This window comes from Erithacus rubecula (genome assembly GCF_903797595.1).
Source record: "Erithacus rubecula genome assembly, contig: SUPER_Z_unloc_5, whole genome shotgun sequence".
Taxonomy (NCBI): domain Eukaryota; kingdom Metazoa; phylum Chordata; class Aves; order Passeriformes; family Muscicapidae; genus Erithacus; species Erithacus rubecula.
Genome location: NW_027635819.1, coordinates 1,158,369 through 1,177,779, shown reverse-complemented (window position 1 = coordinate 1,177,779; position 19,411 = coordinate 1,158,369). Strand labels below are relative to the sequence as shown.

Below are 19,411 nucleotides of genomic sequence, written 5' to 3'. Positions count from 1 at the left end.
AAGCTATAAATCTATACATCTCTCCCAATTTCTGTTTGAAAATATCCCAATTAGCTCTACTGAAGACTATATGGCACACAAGAACCCTATTCTGTAGCAACAACTCTCTACAACACTACATAAGGCAGAATAAAAGAACAGCTCATTTAAGCACCTTCATTATTAATTCTTTTCTCAAATGCCTGATCCTGCAGCAGCAGCAGGAAGACCACTGTAATTACATGAAAGCTTACATATTCCAAAGTGTTGTCATGACAATGTTCATACTCAAGTGTGCAAGTCACCTTTAAAAAAAAACAAGCTTACTTATTTACCTCATTCCTTTTTCATGTTCTAGATTTACTCCTAAATAAACGAGAACTTTAAAGTAAGAGAACACTCCACTGCCCAGGAATGACAAAGTTAAATGAAATATGCAACCATAACTGTTCCCTTAGGTAACAAGCATTACCTTTCACATTGTAATTACAAATCATACAACACTGCTATTATCAGTATACTAACATTTTTCTGTACTTTTACGAAAACCATACAGTAGCAAACAAGCCACAGAGGAAAAAAAAAAAATATTGGTAGATCTTTAAACTAGATTGGAAGAAAGAAAAGGACATAATCACGTTTGACAGACAGGCATTGGGATGGTATGCCAAAACTCAAGGAACTGAGTGCTAGTGAGATCCTTAAACTGGTCCACGAGGTGCCAGCTACAATGGATCATATACAGAAAGTTTCTACACCAGCACACACAGCATGAATACTATCACTGGAATAAGTGACACCTGGTAGGATGAGCCCTTGACCGGAGTGCCATGTTGGAACTTGTGACCAGAAGTTCTTCAGGAGGGAACAGGCAGAGCAGGAGAGGCAGAAGAGCTGGAATATTGCCTGAAGTCAGGGATGGCAGGCTGACAGTCTCTGAGTAAGGGTTAAGGGATATAAAAATAATGTGGATGTCATCATAGGAGTCCACTATAGGCCACCTAGCCAGGACAATGATTACAGAGGATTACTCTTTGAGGAACTAAGTGACTGCTCTTGTCCTTACAGGAACACCAACTTGCCAGATGTTAACTGGGAGCATTACACAGCTGGCACAAAGAGAACCAGAACAGTCCTAAATCTGAATAGCCTTATGATACAGCTGCTAACGGAGTCAAATACAAAAGGTGCCCTCCTTGATGTATTGCTTATTAACAGAGAGGATCTCATGAATGATGTGGAGACTGGTGGCCCCACTGGCAACAGTGACCACAGAGTGAGTTTAAAATCTCCATTATCAGGAGAAAAACCTCACATCTTCTAGAAGAGTGCAGAGAAAGCTTCTAGTGCCTCTGCAATGGATTTCCAAGAGACTTTCTCTAACATTACATGTAGTTTTTACAGACTACTTCACCCGCTACCGTCCTCAACTCAGAGAACAGTCACATTCACTTGCCAATGATCATTTCAACATTACAAACACATTAGCACTGCAGAAAAAATACTGTAAGTTTCCAAACCAACAAAAGTTCTTTAGAAATACTTAAGAGTAGAAAATCTGAAATTCATACTACAAATCTGGAACAAAGCAAGAGCTTCATTGTTAGATCATAATAGCTAATCAACTATTTCTACTTGCATGCCTCATGGAAAGATAAAGCTGTTCTTTCTAGATTGGTTGCAACTGCATCATTTTCACTCATTTTTTATATACATGTCTCCATGCGACAGAGGAAATCTACCAAATTCCAAATTGACAGCTAATAGGCTCATAATTGAAGATCCCTTGAAGGTTTAGGGCAGCAGTTTCTAACCCCAAAAAGGATTTTGGGATTTTAATTGGAAAACATCTCTAAAATTGTATATGATTTAGTTAGATCCATTGTTCACTTAAAATTAAGCATTTAATGATTGAAGAGTAGATTTCATTATTTTCACTTTAGTCAAATAAGAGAAATTCAGTCTTTCCATTACTTCAATGAGACCCAAAAAAGTTGAGTTGCTATTGCAATGATTAATATTACAAATAAATATATCTATAGCTTTACTTTTTGTATGACATTATCCTAAGCAAACTCTAAAATAAAAAGTTGTTAAGTGATTCATTACATAACTCAATTAAATGTAACCAAATTATTACTTCATTTCTCAGATTTCCAAAGCAGAAAAAATATGCCAAACCATTAGCAGTTTAGTCAAAACTAAAGACAAAATGAACATAATTCACATAAAACTTCCACAGATGGTATATACTCATATGATAACAGCTCTGAAAAATAAAGAACATTTCCAAACAAATTTCTCCTGAAACAATTTCTCTCACCAGCTATCAATAATGTGTATCAAAATTGCTCATTACTAAATTATTTTACAAGTCTTAGATGGTGCTCTTTATATGTGACCTGAACATAATGAAATTTACTCGTCAATAACTCATTTTGCTCTCCACAGTATAACCTACTTCACACACCTGGGGAACACCAAGACCAATAACATCTGATCTCATAGTTTTTTTTAAAAAAATTTAACATAAAAACAAAATACAGCTTGGCATTATGTGCTCTTCATATCTTCAAAAGTTATTTAATTCATCCAAGACTATTTTATTCTCCCACCCCTTAGGTACTTATACTGACTTCAATTAGGTAAACAATTACCTTGGAAACACTGTAAAAAGAAAATGCAAATCCTCTGAGACAACATCCTTTTCCCTTAAAAAACCACCAGTATTTTGTAGCAGATGTGAACTAATCCAATAAATAATGGTCTTTTTCAGTTTTGCATGAGAGGATTGCTGTCTCCACAATAATAAAATAAGAAGCATACAGGATATATGAGAAGTGGCAATGCACCTAAGCAAGATCTTCAGCAGGATCAACATTCAAGCCATCAAACACCACTGCCACATCCTTTCCCTGCCACTTTGCCTTTCAAAATATTGAACTACAGATCCCACATTCGTTAAATTTCTTTCACAGAGAAAAAGTATATAATATAGTAAGTTTGAATCCTTCCTAGAGTTTCATCAGTAAAAAGGGAAAACATGCAAAGTAACTGCTACTTCTTGATCACATCAAGTTTTTCACACTTCAGAAGACGCAAGTGTTTATTTAAGAAAGCAAATATAATAACCTAAATTTCAAAGGCAAATGTAATCTCTTTGTAACAGATTATGCAGGAATTCAGCTGTCCAGTTCATTTCTCAGTGTGCATGGCCTCAAAACACTTTTGATTCCTGCTCTTCAGCACTCCAAAGTGACTAACAGATCACAAGTGCACATAAATTTTGTCTGCATTACCAGAACTTCCAACAATACAATGTTTCTATCTCAAGTAACATCTATACTACCATTTCTTTTTTAAGTAAAAGTCTCATTTTTTCACAGATTCCTATTTTCACTTTCTGAAACTCAGACAACAGTACTGTTCTCACAACATTCGGTCTTTTTCCACATCTGCCTTCTGTAATACCAACCTATTCTAGACTCAGCTAAGTTTAGCAAAACCAAGGACTGAACCTATTAATTTTGGTGTACAAATTAGTCTATCAGCATTCCTAAAAAAATATGATTGTTTTAAAATATGTATTTGCTTACTCTTACCGATATGTATGATTTCCCATATTAAACAAGGGTTTAGGTAATGGAATGTTAGTCTACATACATACAGTCCCAATCTATAAACACATATGAATGAGATGCTCTCGAAGCAACATAATTAAAAGTGTCAAGGTAAATCCAAGTATCTTTCTTATGAACAAAAATTCACATAACCAAGCCTTCTAAAAGTCTTGTTTTCATCTCCAGCACTAGATCTATTAAATAAAAAATTACATTTTTCTCTTACTATATCAACTGCCACACACCATTTTCAACAAAAATAATTAATTTGAGAGTCTAGAATAAGCATTTCAATTTTCATGTATATAGGCATTTCCCTATGGAAAGTTCATCAATAAACCACATATGGCCACACATAATTCTCCTTTAATGCACAAGACATTAAAGTTAACAGAGTAACAGCTTTATTAACACATCTAATCAACCACTCACCTGTACAAGAACTAATCAAAAACCTACCTCACCTTTACTGAGGCTTGTTTATGAAGCTATTCTAGTTAAATTAGTGTAATTTTTCTTGTACCAAGGTTTGTAGTTTGAACAAATCTGAGGGCTGTCAATATCCAAAATTCAGCATCTGTTCTGTACACTTAATTTTATCAGTTAAGTCTACTACGTAAGGAACAACAATAATGCATCCTTCTGCACCTAACCACCAGTTCTGGTCAAAATGCTGTCACATCAGAAGACATGTACAGTACTGGGGGTCACCCTAACTCAATACAATTTTTCCACAAATGACAGCCTGGACTAACTATATAGCAATTAAGATCTCCAAGGACCTCTTTACCTCTGTTAACTCTAAACAAACATCAGCTGAGATGGCTATCTCTGGTCATGGCATAAACATTTTTATTTTCTCATTCATCTAGAAGGCAAGTTTGGCCCTAGTCTCTAAATTGCATTTCATCATAGGCTTTCACCACAAAATCCTACCAACTAGACTTTAGGATTCCATACAAGTGCACGCAGTTACTTGGTTAAAACCTCTGTGCATGCATCCTTCTTGCACTCTGGTATTAATCACCATTTCAGAGTAAAAGCTGAAAGTCAGTTTTCAGAAAGGACAGCCATTAACACATGGAGTAATTTTTGAAATTCTCATAATGACACTATTAAGCCTGATTTACTAAAAAAGAGCACAGAAAGGACAAAACTGATGGTTAAGCAATATTTCAAGCATTTGTTTCTTTCACCTTTCCCACCACAATCATACAGACTTAAATGGGCTATACTGTCCACAGCTGACAGAAAGCTAATGCTGAGCTAGCTAATGCTACACAATGGAGGCTTCAATTTTCTACATGAATAATTGTAACACAGCACACAACTGTTACAGCAGAACAACGGAAAGGTTCAGATTAGACTAAGGCTAGGCAAGAGAAACTGTGAAGTTAACGCATTAAAAAGCTAGAAAACAAAGCAAAGAGTATTGCACTTAATCTAGCACTGTAACTACATCTGAAGACAAAATTAAGTACCATGGTGAAACTCCCCAGTGCTACATGGGAAAAAAACCCAAAACATTCTGTCTTCAGATTAGATTTTTGGATAGACTAAAATACGTAAAGTGCTCTAGCATTCCACAATGATTGTAAAGATCAGTTTTCAAAACTAGAAGTATTTTTAGTTCTTTGACACAATTCCTTCTGTCACTTAAAGTTAAGTGACATGGTCAGATTCTATTTCAAGAACTAAAGACAGGAGCCAAGTTCAAATTTAACAACTCCACATGTGAGGAAACTGTAAACTCACAGTAAAGGAAAATATCTCCAGACTAAGTTTTGCAGCTATGAATCTGTCAAAGTTTTCTAATAATAACAACAAACTACATGCCAATCAAATGATTCTGCTGTCTTAATAGTCTCCATAAACTACACAGGTACCTTCTACAGCAGTTCAAAGTATTTTACTACGACATACACTTGCAACTCTCCTCTCACTTGTGAGCCTTTCTGCAATATACCTAAAACATATAAAATTTAATTAATTTGAAACTACCGTTCTATAGTCTCCAAAAGGCTATAAAGATATTTTCTTGTGTTATAAGTTTATAATGGCATAAAATGGTATAGATAAAGTCTTAGACACCACACCAAATGAAATCCTGCTTGACACTTTCATTTTGAATGCAAAAGAAGCACAGTGACACAAATTTAAGGAAAAACACTAGCCACAGCTAAGATCTTGGATTCATCACTGAATGATGTAATACAAAACATACTTAAACCAATGCATTCCTATGAAACTCAGAGGGGAAAAAAAAGTCTCCCAGTGTTTTACACAAATTCAAACAACACTGCAAATATGAAATAATCTGACGTGAATTAAAAGTTCTGAGAACAAAATAACCTGATGCTGTTGACATCAGTTTTGTAAAGGTCTGATGGCAGTTACTTAACCACACTGATTTTAAATCAAAACAAAATTCTCAAGCACTAAAATGAGAAAATGTCAGTATGTTGATGTGGACACTTATGTGTAATAAATTCTTGATGTACTACTTATGAAGATGAAGATAGAATCACTCCTCAAAAGCATCAACACTAGCCAAGCCCAGCTGCCTACAGATTACTGTTCAACACCCACACCCCCAGTGTGGTAATTTCACCTTGCTGGATTCTTCCAGATTTCCACAGCATTCCCAGGCCATCCTCTGATACACCTTCAGCTCTTTCTACACAAAAACCCTTCTTTCCTTCCACAGTAAAATGTTCCCTTCTTGCTCAGTGAAGAGAGATATTCTATTGTTTGCCTAGTATTACAAGGCTGAACAGCTCTCAAGCTACTACCCACAAAACACATAATATCCTTCCATCACCATGGTTAATAAGAATCTGCTATCTAAATTGTTTTTTATGAAATTTATAGGAACTTGTCTTCACAAGCATAACAATCTAAGCTTGGTTAAAACTACCCTAAAAGTTCCACATTTCTACAGGCAGCAGATGAGACATCTGCAGTCAAAAATACCTCATTCCCTTAGAAAATAAACTTTTTTCAGGAGAAAGTTCAAATTACAATCAACAGAATTTATTAAAGGTCTACCAATATTTTACATTAAAAAAAAGAGTAGTACATACTCTTGGAAAAATTAAAAGCAAAGACAAGAGCATTTCTGTAATGACATATCTCTGACAAAAGCTTAAGAACAAATTTAGTTATTGCCTTCCTCTTGTCTGTTGTAAAAATTCTGTCCTCCCTCTTTATTGTCAACCTTAAATTCAAGTTTTATAATTTTTTATTTCTCCAGATTTAGAGATGCTTCAACCTACCATCAGCAAATGTTAAACAGAAACTCTAATAACCTCATACCCTGAGCAACCTGCTCCTGGAACATTGCAAGAAAAGAATGAGTACCAACTGAGGTGATCTAAACAGAAACTAAAAAACATTCCATACTGAACTGCTATGTTTCCAGAAAAAGGCATTTGCAAGGTGCAACTAAGAAAATACTAATGGATGAGGTTAGAAGTGAAACATGTCTCAGAATGACACTTAAAGCAATCAAGTCACTGACTTCAGTCTCTACAGTATTAGTTCATCTTCCCAAGATTACTGCACAATTACTTAAGATTTAAGAAAGCTGTATTTTTATGGACATTATCTACATTTAAACTGACATCAAAAATATTAATACTGCATTAAATTAAATATATTCTTTATTATAAGCTAGGAAAACTCCTCTAAAGCAATACTGGATGCCTTTAAAGATTGCTTTATATCATTACATTAAAAAGTTGTTGAAACATGCCAAGTCATGTTAACAACTTGATTTAAGTTCAAATAAAGATATAAAATGTAAAATGCTTAGTGTCTTATACTCACAGGAACTTTTTAAATAGCACTTTCATCTAGGCAGATGTATCCTATCCTGGACTAAATCACACCTACCAGCATCAGGAAGGGAACCTGCCAAAAAGCTCGTTCTTTTAAAGCACTATTTTACAAAAATGCAGCCAATGAAGCTTTAAAAATGTAACAGATTCAACATTCACTAGGTAATGAGCATCTCAAGCTCAAAGACAAACTTAACCAGAAAGAACAGTTTTATGGGTACAACAGAACCTAAGTCTGAAATTTGCAAAAATGCAAAAGACAAAATGCAATTAGATAACTTTGAGAGGTTAGTACAATGGCTCTTCTACTGCATGTGGAGCACTACATGCTCCTGTTTCTCACCAGCCTCAGTGAAGACCTCATTCATTCAGAGTACCAGAAAGCTCACAAACTCAGTAACTTACTAGGCAACAGAAGCTGAATAAACTCAGTGGAGGATACAAGAGACAGGATGGAGAACAAGAGTGGAGCTACAAAACTGCACAGCCAGAAACAGAGCAGGGGAATGGCCCATGTTAGACAGAAAGGCCTTTCCAACAGCGGGCAGCACAGCCACAAGGACTGGTGTTTCACAGCCAGCCCATCAAGTGCATCCCTTCAACAACATAACACCCCAAAACTGCCAACTGACCACCACCTCAACTCTGCTTCTGCTGCAAACTGTTCATCTATGTTCTATTATACAGGGTTTACTGAATAAAGAGCACAGCAATTCACAAATTACTCAATTAATAATTACAGAGAATACAGGAAGTTGCAACAAACCACTTCACACTTAGATTTCAAACTGATATCTAGGCTCCATTCATCATAGAACATCTGTATTTTTGGCCTACTGAAAAGGACCTTAACCTCCACTATTGTAGTCCAAATCCCACCCTAATTGAAAAGAACATCATTGAAACACATGGCTGACCATCCAGGGAACCTGGAGAAAAAAAAATTACTTCTAGGAAAATGACATTCATTTACTAAGTTAGGTAAAACTGTTTCTACAAAGTCTTGGCATGTTAAAAGCTAAGCTGGCTAGTAACCTTATAGAGAAGATCCTAAAGCGTAAGAAGAAACGGTTTTAGTTATATTAAAGATGTCATACACAAAGTCAAATTAAGTAATAAACCTCTTGAATATGCAAATCTTACTTGTGTGTGTCATGGGCTTCTGTGACCTACAGTTACCTGAGTAAACATTTGGACAAAGACAGTTCTGATTGATCAGTATGTCTCCTCCCATCCCTAACTCCACAGCACAAGGCAGGATACCAGACAAATGGCAAGATAACGGTTTCAGCTTTTCACACCTACACAAAAATAGAATATATTTATTTTGTACTAAATATCCTCCTTTAAACGGCCAAATAGGGCTTTTAATCTATCTTAAATTAAAAAGGTTTCCTACAAAAAGTCAAAAATACCAGGTAAATAAGGTGGTGAAGAGAGGGAAGTGTAAATGTTAAAAATGTAAGAGATAAGGAACACACAGTTCAATAAATGTCCTAGAAGAATGCACTGATAAACACATTTGTAATAGTCTGAAATTGTTGTATATTTAATATTATATATTTGCCACAAACATTTATTTTTAACATACATGTATATTTAATATATAAATATTCTCCTCCCCTTTTGTAAGAAATAAACCATTTTATAAATTTAAAGTAATTAATATATCATCTATAAAACACTAGAACTAAAGATATAACAGGTGAGCTAAATCTCGCCAAAATGAATTATTCCATACTTGACTTCTAAGAGTTTCAGAACTTCCTCTGAAAGTGCTGCTTTCAGAAAGCTCCCTAACCACAGCCCAAACCCATTCCACTGGTGTGTGATGTCTCCTCTTCTACCATCCTCCCTATGCCAGAGGAGACATTAAATTATAAGTGGCTTACCTAAGATGACAGGGAGGGACAGATGTTCCAGTCACTGTATTTATCTGTGATCATCACCCTAGCTTTTAACTACCTTCTCACTAGTCTGCTTTCATTTAAGCAATAATTTAGCTTTAACACATACATTTTTCTTCACCCAGCTGTTTCAGCTGTAGCTTACAAACCTCTAGAACTCCAGTGACAAAGTCAGGAGGCTACTCCAAATTGCACTTAAAAAAACAAGCATAGCAGCATCAGGCTTGACCTTATTGCATTGGTTCTGCAGCAGCATTGAGGAAGCATTAAAATGCCTGCATAGCATTAAAAAAAAAAAAAAAAAAAAAAAAAAAAAAAAAAAAAAAAAAGATTGTCAGAAAATATACAACAATTGCTCCAAAGTTACTTTTTTACCTTTGAATAGATGAGGGAAAGCAATTATATAGAAGTCTCAATAGAAGTCTCAAAACATTTTTGAAAAAGTGTTAAAGGCCCAGTGATTGGTATTGGCAACAAACCATTCCATTTACATTATTAAATGACTTCCAAGTATCACAGACAATTTTAGATCATTTAAATGCAGACCACAAGTGAAAAGGATTGTCCCACTCTTCCCTGAAGCACTGTTAGGTATTTTGTTCATACAACCTCAGGTGAGGTATTAAGGATTGATAGAAACTCTTGACATTAATTTGCAGTTGAATCGGTGAGCTTAAATTGTGAAGAAACATTCCCTTACAACTTCGTTATTCCTGTGGTTTGTGTGTGATTTTAACTGCCTTATTACTTTTATGTACGAATCCCCTAAAAAATCACTTAAAAGTAAAAAGAAAAGCCTGAAGAATGAGACATAACTAAACAGTTGGGGAAAAGTTAGATAAATATGGTTAATATATCTGATCAGTACCTTGATCTTTAGGGACTTCTTTTCTGCAATTAGAAGATACTGAAGAAAAATAACCACGGTCACCTCCCTATTCCTCATGTTCCATTTATTATTGTCTCAAAGGCATAGCTGAACTAAATTATTCTTAAACATCAGAAGACTTCCTAGTCTTTTTTTTAAACAAATTTCAAGATGAGAGACAAAAATATTAGAAATACATCTGACTTTGATCACAGAACCATGTAGCACAGTAACTAGTGAACCAAGAACAAATGTATTTCCACAGGACAAACTTTGTGGATATAGTGCAGACACTAAGATTTAAAACAATGCATGAATTTAAATAATGCAATTAATTTCATTATGAGACTATTAAAAATCACAACAGGAAGTAAATTCAGTCTTGTTAATTGTACATAAATAGGCTGGACAAGGGAAAAACTCTTTCGTAGGTTCAGTTTCTCTTTTTTTTTTAGGGGAAGAACAACTTCAGAAGGGTTAAGGCACTCTATCACAGGCAAATTCTCATAACTAATCTTGAATATATTTATGTTGATCACACAGAAGAGAAAAAAGCTCTGCAGAAAATATTATGTGTCAGAACTAGAACTCCGGATTCTGAAATTTATTTACATTTTATAAGCCAATATATCTATTTGATGCAGAGTAGCAAGAGAAAAATATTAATTTCATTAGCTGAAAATTGTTCTCAGCTAATGCAAATAGTTTGCAGTTTGCCAGGTAATTTCTCTATTTCAGACCAGCACAACAAAATATCACCTTTTTCCATTGCAAATGCTGTTTAACTGTTGAAATATCTCAATTAAAAAGAAACTGACAAAAGGATGTTGAGATCAAGAGAAGACATCTCCTAAATTACAGTTGGCACAGAAACTTCTAACTCATCTTTTCCCTTTAAAGCAACATTGCACTACTCTAATCTTGGATTTTGCAGCTCGGGATAAAATATGTTCACAAGATAAGTGGGTTCAGAAGAGATGTGAGTCTAAAGAACGGGTCAGTTGTTTATCCTTACAAGCAGTCATAGCCCAGGCAGCAAGGCTTAATATGCTTAACAGTGTGCTTCACTTATAATCACGCTTAAGGACATGCACAGTATCTATTTCTAACTATGTGTGCACTTACAAATAATCTTAACTAAAAAATTCAGCAAGAAAAAAAAACCTTCGGTCACATTCAATTTTTTTTTTTTTACATATTGCATGTCACTTCAACACTCATTAAGGGTGTACCAGTAAAATGAACAAGAATGCCTGAAAATAAGGTCTGTCCGAATTCCACAATGAAAAATATCACTTTCAAAGATTTTTTAAAAATCAAACCTAAAACCACCGCATTTAGAACGTGCCCATAAATAACTTCCTGAAAAGCAACATAAAAGGTAAGAATAAAAGTTCACTGACATCTCAGTTTGCCTCTAACCCGCTAATCTGCTAACCCAGCACAATCCCACTCTGGCAATCTGCTCCTACAGACGAGGAAAACAAACCTACTTTTTCCTACAAACCCATCTAAGTGTCGGTCGGACCACCCACCGCCAGCAGCACCGACCCCGGCCGCCACTCGGGGAACCGCAGCAGAGCCACAACACCTCCCGCAGCAGAGCCACAACACCTCCCGCAGCACAGCCACAACACCTCCCGCAGCACAACCACAACACCTCCCGCAGCACAGCCACAACACCTCCCGCAGCACAGCCACAACACCTCCCGCAGCACAGCCACAACACCTCCCGCAGCACAGCCACAACACCTCCCGCAGCACAGCCACAACACCTCCCGCAGCACAGCCACCAACGGCTCTGGCCCCGCGGAGCGCGGCCCCCGGGACCCGACGGGCCCTCCCGGCGCCGGCCGCGGCTCCGGCGAGCGCTCCGGCCGGGCACGGCCCCGCACCGGCACCGGCTCCCTCTGCCCTGCCCGGCCCGGCCAGCCGCCTCCGTCAGCGCCGCGCTCGCAGGGGGCTCCGGGGACCCCGCGCGCCCCGCGGCCGCCAAGGAAAGGGGGCGAAGGGAGCCCGAGGCCTCGGCCCGTGGGGGTGCTGGCGACCGCCGCCGCTCCGAGCGGCGGCCGGGAACAGCAACCTACCGGGGAGCCCAGGGGAGCGGCGCACAGGCTCGGCGTTCGGCCCTTCACCTCCGGGCACTGCTTCCCGAGCCGCCCCGCCCCTGGCGCGCAGCTCCGAAGAGGGGCCGGCCGGGGCGGCGCTCCGAGGCAGAGGGGAAGCGGCGGCGGCCCCGAGAGCCCGCCCCTTCCCACCGCGGCACAGGCACCCGGGCGGCAGGGACGCGCCGCGCGCCCCTCGCGCAGGTGATTGACAGGACGCGCCGGCCACTCACGGGGCAGGAAGCGAACGCCAGGTTGCGAGAGGGGGCGGGTCTTGCTGGTGGGCAGAGCCGGCAGCCAATGACGGCGAAGCGGGGCGGGGCGGGGCAGCGCGGGGCGGGGCCGGCCGCTGCGGGGCCGCTCCGGCGGCAACGTCCGGAGGGGCCGGTGGGAGCCGGCCGGGCTCGGGCTCGGGCTCTGGTGCTCCTCTCACAACGCAGGGATCGCGCACAAAGGAGGTCGCGGCGCGCCTGCCCCGGCTCAGCCGCGGCCCTCCCTCGCCTCAGGCCTCTCCCTATAGGGGCAAAGGTACCTGTTTAATATGTGGAAGGCTGGCCTCCAGGGATTGCCCTGTGCTCAGCGGCGGCTGAGTCAGTGTCAGACCGCAGCCGCGGGGCGCCTGGGGCTGCATCTGTTCCATCCTCTGCTGAGCATCAGTCTCCAGATGCCACCACCCTTCGTCGCCGGACGGATCGCGCCTGTGGAGCGATGTTATTAATGTTTCACATTAATGCTGTGCCCGCCTTCTGCTCCCTTGTGCGCTTGTCAGCTGCCGCGCCGCCGGTCCGGCGCTGTCGCCGCATGTGGGTGAGGTTACCCTGCTCATCACTCCTGCATTCCCTGTCCTGAGTGTCCATGCAGGAAACGGGGAAATCAGAACCCCGCTCCCGCTTGATGTCTGCAAGACACGTAATTATTAAAAAAAAAAAAAAAAAAAAAAATAAAAAAAAAATTACTTATAAGTGTTATATCATAGATTTTGTGCCAACATTTGTACAAAATAAAAGATCTTCAGGCTCTTTTCTAGTTCTCCAGTCAGGGGAATAGCATTTTAAAAACCTTGACATTTGGGTATGATTTTGACCACTGAGGGTCTAAGGCTTTAACTAAAATAATTACCTTTTTTTATATTTGAATACATAAAAACAACTTTAAAAGTTTATTAGCAACTTGTTTTACAATTATTATGAATATAGAGGAGAGAGGTTGCAAAGGATAACTGTTGGAGGTTCTGACAGATCTTGGAGTATTGCTTGTTCAAATAATTTTTTACGTAAAGTTGGCCTATTCCAAAACATTCTAGAAGTCCTTATGTAAAAAAGAATTAGAAGCAATATAGCTTCAAGAAACTTTCAGAAGTCATTTGTTCAAGCTTCATTTCCTTACCTTAGTAGACATTGAATTACTTTTGCCAAAAGTCCTCCATAGGCAATCTGTGCTGTTAGTCCTATTAAGAAGGATCTTGGTGACATTTAACTGTGATCTTGCAATTTAGGCCCATTGATAATTGCCCTGATCTCATGCTAAGTATTTGGCAGTGGACTGGTATATAGAGCAGGCCTCAGGAACATCACTGTCCTTCGTTCACAGAAACATGTAACTCCTCACTTACCCTGTGGAAAACACATCCACCTTCAGAACTTCTCTCTTCCAGCAATTAACCTCAGCTTCTCTAGCATCACACGTGAATGCACTCTTAGGATAATACAGAGAGCTGGTGTTCTGCTCTGACAGTTTCCCCTCTGTAAAAGATGCCTTAATCAAAAAGAGCTGACCTTGTACTTAGTTCCAGTTAGTTTTTCAGGATCCTGATGGACACAATTTTAATATCCAAGAGCAACAGAGACATACCATGCCATATATCAAGTACATAAAGTAGAAAAACTGTGCTATGGCTTGAGCTTTATACCGTTCTCATGGTCTAGTCCCAGCCAGCCACCAAGCTCCACATAGCCACTCACTCCCTACACTCCCAGTAAGATCAGGGAGAGAATTGGAAGATTAAAAGCCACCAAAATTGTAGGTTGAGATAAAGACAGTTTAATAGGGAAAGCGAAAGCCACACACAAGCAAAGCAAAACAAGGAATTAATTCACTGTTTTCCATGTACAGGCAGGTGTCCAGCCATCTTCAGGAGAGCAGGGCCCCATCACATATAACGGTGACTGGGGAAGAGCACATCACTCCAAACATCTCCCCTTCTTACTTCTTGCACCAGATTTATGTGCTGAGCACGACACCACATGATAGGGAATATCCCTGTGGTCAGCTGGGATCAGTTGTCCTAGCTGTAGCCCATCCCAACCTTGTGGATCCACAGCATGGTGAGAGGTAGGAAACCAAGCAGCCATGAGCAACAGACAGAGAAGGCTTTGGCTCCTTGTAAGCACTGCTCAGCATTAACTATACACATACTAAATACATGTGTTAGACATGGTGTTTCTAGCACAAACACTAGCTACTGTGGAGAAAATTTACTCTATCCCAGCCAAAACCACCCTGTGAGTATCCCAAAAGGTGATATAACTTGCTGTGTATACGTATGGATGCTGTTCTAAGTGAAGGAAGAAGTATTTCTAGTGTTTAATCCTAGACTGAGCAGTATTGCCCTCATGGAATCCTTTGACAATTCCTGCACACACACAGCATAATAGAAATTGCCAGGTACCACACCTCTTAATTTTTCCAAAACTTTATTTTTTTTTTAAGTATTTTATTATAAAGGTGACATGGTATTTTGTTCCCTGTAATATTTCACCTTTCATTTTAATATTCACCATTTTACAGTATTTCAACAGCTGTTTCCAGTAGCCTTCACTATTTTATTTATGCTGTGTTTCTCTAATGAACTTATTCTCCCTAGCTTTGCTGAACTATTTATTATTAGATACTAATAAATTAAAATTTTGCACTAGAAAAACCACAGACGTAACATCTGGCTTTTAAGTATTATAGTTCTGCTTTCCCTTCACATCTTAAATGCTCTTCCAGCTTCTTAAGGTCTTTCTTCATTTCACTCATGTGGAAGAAATAAATGTGATTCCTCCTTCCACCCTATGTTTTAAACTCTCATCAATTTCTAAATGTTGGGGTTTTTTCAGTGGCATAGGATTTGAACCAATCGAGCTCATTTAGAATGATTGTTCTCACTGTCATATCTCAAACACAATCCCTTAGAATTTCTTCCATTCAGGATCCTGTAACTTAATCTATATGCCTAGGAAGATCTCAACACCTAAAAATAGAGCTGAACAGGCTGTAATATAAGCTACTGCAGTAAATTAATTCTTTTTTATGGACCATCCAAATTCTGTTTAATTATCCTTTAGTGTAAGTTCTTTATAAATTTACCAGTGTGTGAAAAAAATTACTGTGACATAGTAAAGTACGTAGTCACAAGCCAGCACTTCACCAGCATTTAGGTCTGTATGGAAAGGCAGTAGAGGGAATCTGTTTCTGGCTGCTGCAAATGTGTGCCTACAAACAGAGAAAACAAACAACCATGGGTACCTTTTATTTGTTCTAAAGTTCATGAAGTTTGGCAGCAATGCTGATGTGAAGGAGAAAGTCTTACCTGACTGGACTTAAGCATTGCAGACTGGAGTCCTCTTGTAAGTTCCAAAATTTTAGGACAATAAGGAGCATTTAATGCTCCTTTTACGAATGTAGAGAGCACAGCAAAGAACCTGGATTTGGTAATACCATGTGAGAGAAATGTGAGGCTCATGCAGTTCATGGTGTAGTGCTAAAAGCATGGTTACATGACCAGTTAGAGAATTCCTGTAATATATCAATCTCATACATCATAAACAACAATACACAACAATAAAAAATTGATAGAATGTGATTACCTTAAATAAGGTAACTAACTTTGGCTGTTTATGTCATCTAATCCACATACAAATGTTATACTACTTTCTGCTCACAATGCTGAAGTTGTTGATTGAGGTAAATGCTCATCAGTTTGCTGGTCACCTGTTTTCTTTGGAAGAGCTTCCTAAAACCAAGGAAGAGTACTCCTACATGAGGGGGAGATGTTGAAAAGTTCTGTGACCAGGCTGATCTCCTCCATACTAATGAGCTTTTGAAAGCTGGTGGAAATCAGAGTTGCACCACAAACAAAACAAAACAAAACAAATCAAAACAACAACAAAAAAAAAGACATGAGAACATGAAGAACTTCATTGGTGATTAGCCCTCAACTGGATCTAAATCTGTTTCTATATAACTGGTGAAATATCCTGTTAAATTGTATAATGAAAAAAATGTGAGTCAGGTCAAATGAAAGCACTGAAAAGACTACATACGTAAAAACCACATGATAAGATACAGAAAATGAGGCACTTTGGCACAATTCTGGAATTCTGCAATTTGACATAGTGATCACTCATCTAATTGTTGATCTAATCCTGCTTCATGTACAGAGAGGATTTTGTTTGTTTTGAGCATTTAATCATAGACCTGCTTTTAACCTATTGTATCCAAGAGATTGAAGAGAAAACACATAATTTTTCATGTAATTAAGAGTCATCATTGAAGTTCAAAATCTAGAGACAGGAAAACATGGAGATTGAAAGTTTTTGGCAAAAATCAAAGAGGTATTTGGAAAGGTTTTCTGGCTCATAAGCATTTTCAAATCTGAGCTTCCCAGTCAATGTTGAAAATAAAACTAGACCCTTGTATCTAGAAAAAAAATCTATTGATTTAATTATAAAGCTACTTCTTTGTTTTCATTCTATGATTCCAACTGTAACTATTTTAATTTAGAGCTGGTACAGGCTTTTCTAAAAAATTGAGTTTCCTTCTATTAATATAGAGTATTTTTAAGAGTAATTTTCCTTTTTCAGCAATATAAACTTCCTTATATTCTCTTTATCCTATTTTCTGTTTTCAATATGTTTTTGAAGTGCCTCCATAATTCTGGAAAATCAATTTAAAAAACCCAAACCAAAACCCAGAAGAGTACTGCTATGATGTAATTTTTTTCCAATCTTTTTCAGGCACTGAAATCACATCTTTATGTCTGTTTTCCTCTTTTACTGTAACAGTAAGGAACTACAAATAACTATGTGTTTCAAGCTCATCTGTAATAGTAGTAGTTAGTAATATTCAAGCTTTTTAAAAGGCGACATTTGCTAATATATTGCAAACTGCACTAGAAATTGTACTTGATTTTTTTGCCAACAGCTAAAATGTTCATGATTTGGCTTTGCCAATATTTTTAGTTCTTCCCAATTTTTTCACTTGAAGAGCAACAACAAATAGTCCTTTGAATCCAGATTTTTACCCTTGTTACACCCAAGACTCTGCCCTCAAATCCCTTCTCTAGGTTACTAATTGCTTGAATGTTACTTTAGAAAATCAATAGTACATTAGTCACATTAGAGTTTGGCTTCCTTCTTGTCTGCCCAATCAATAACATTCTGCTCATTGACACTAAAAATTTTTCCTGAAATAGAATAATTGATCAGATTCATAGCTACAAGGCAAAATTATGGCTGTACTACCTAGACCAAATGGTTTTTGTATAATAGAAGCTAAAAAATTCTCTGAAGATTTGTATCCTATTATGAACTGTACTGGCTCTTATGGAAATTAATGGGAATGTATGTTTCTCATTAAAATGTTAAAGAGAAGCAACTCATCCATCATTGGTCAAATCATGCTTTCTTGTTGGAAGTAAATAGTTTTGCAGTAGTAAAATGCATGTTCAGATTTGTGTTGCTTTTACTTGGCTTTCTAGATATAAATTTTGCACTGGATTGATCATGGTATTTTACATTTTCTTTGAAAATTGAGATCAATGGGTTTTATTTTACCGATAGAAAATAAAAGTAAACATGAACTTAAAAAATAACTTTGCTGTTAAATCACATTCAAAAGGAAGTTTTCCTGGCTTTATATTACTATCTTTGCTATTGATTTCTTAAGAGTTTATCCCACTAATTTTGTCCCTTAAAAGCCCTATGTATCTTCTTAAGATATAAATTTCTGAAAATTGGATTTACATGGATTTGGAGGACAAAATAAGATTTCCTGCTCAATCCAGAAACAGAAATAATTTATACCATCAGATGGAACATAAGGAAGGAAATAGCTTGGCTTCCTTAATATCACTGCCTTTTCATTAATTCAATAAAAATCTGTTTTTAAGGGCTGCTTATGTGCTCTGTGTTGCTGCTATTACATAATTGACTCTGGAAGCTTGCCAATGATGTGCTGAAAACATGGGTATTTCCACAGAACTTGTCTTCTTTAATCATGGAGAATAATAATATATTCAGCAAAATACTAAGCTCAGGGGATGATGATTACTATTACAAGATCAAGGACATTTCTATGAACAGCATTTCTGTGAAAATCCTTGCATTTGTAATCCCCAAATTCTGGCAGCTGTTGCTGTACTGAAAAAAAAAAATGTTTGTGTGCAGAAAGGTAGAGAAAGATAACGTAAGATAAATACAATGTGAGATTTTTTATTTTTACAAATAGTTGCTATATGTAAGTTATTAGACATGTTTGGAGGTTGTTTTGTATGGTTTTCTTTGAGTTTTGGAAGAGTTTGCTTGTCTGGGGAAGGGGGGTTGGATTAATTTTGTTTGTTTGGTTGGTTGGTTAGTTGGTTGGTTGGTTGTGGGGGGGGTGGTTTGCTGGTGTCCCAGTAATGGAGTTATTACTTTAATATATTAAACTTAAGAGAATTTGTCAATCCAAAATCATACCAGAAAATTTCGGGTTCTAAGAATCATATTTTTATCTTTGTTTATAGGTTGTTTCTAAAGGTTGCTAAGGTAAAATATATCCTGATTTATACTCTTGTATGAGCAATTGAGACAATGGAATATGCTGTCTTGATGTAGCTGTTGGATCTCTGAACAGATTGACTCATATATTTCTTAGTTTCCCCTGCACTGTTCTTCCTTCTGAAAACAGAATTATACTACTGCCCAGAAGTATCATTACATGCTTCCCATTTCCATCTGAAAAAAAAAAGAAAAAGTTGACTTTTACAAACCTTCTCAGAGTTTTCCTCTATGAAAATTACTTTGGTAAGGTACCTTGTAACCACTTTGTATTCATAGAAACCCCATCT

General features: G+C 37.8%; 1 protein-coding gene across 2 annotated transcripts in view; it reads right to left on the bottom strand.

The window, feature by feature from the left end:
* Positions 1-12,541, bottom strand: part of CSNK1G3 (casein kinase 1 gamma 3) — a 72,146-nt gene extending 59,605 nt beyond the window's left edge. For both annotated transcript variants that reach the window (XM_079331551.1, XM_079331552.1), the window contains exon 1: positions 12,301-12,541. The gene's annotated coding sequence lies outside the window, so the exon portion shown is untranslated. The remainder of the gene's footprint in view (positions 1-12,300) is intronic.
* Between the last annotated feature and the right edge of the window lie 6,870 nt (positions 12,542-19,411).